We start from the raw sequence: 647 nt of genomic DNA, 5'->3' as shown, positions 1-647 counted from the left end.
ATTCTTACATATTCTTTCGAGAGAAAACTCTCCTGTGCGTTCTCTTTGGAGACTACACGCTTAGACATACACGTAACACCAAAGCTTTTCAAGTTACAACGTGTTGTTTAGGAAAAACAAGATAATTTCGCACGATGTGCGATTTCCTTATAACGGGGTATTCTGACATGTTTTTTCGAGAGAAAACTCTCCTGTTCATTCTCTTTTGAGGCTAGAATCTTAGACATACACACAACACCAAATCTTTTCGAGTTACAACGTTTTATTTAGAAAAACATGATAATTTTGCACGATGCGTTATTTCTTCTCATATATTTTAAGTATTTCCAATATGTACGTATTTGTCTTTAATATGCAACTTTGTATTTCCTTATAACGTGGCATTCTTACATATTCTTTGGAGTGAAAACTCTCCTGTGCATTCTCTATTGAGGCTACACGCTTAGACATAAACGCAACACCAAAGCTTTACGAGTTACAACGTGTTGTTTAGGAAAAACAAGATAATTTTGCACGATGCGGTATTTCCTTAACACATGGAATTCTGACATATATTTTCGAGAGAAAAAACTGCCCTGTGCGTTCTCTTTTGAGGCTGCACCCTTAGACATACACATAACACCAAAGCTTTTCAAGTTACAACGTGT

This window comes from Apodemus sylvaticus, chromosome 13 (genome assembly GCF_947179515.1).
Source record: "Apodemus sylvaticus chromosome 13, mApoSyl1.1, whole genome shotgun sequence".
In the NCBI taxonomy this organism is placed as follows: Eukaryota; Metazoa; Chordata; class Mammalia; order Rodentia; family Muridae; genus Apodemus; species Apodemus sylvaticus.
This window is presented reverse-complemented; position numbering follows the sequence as displayed.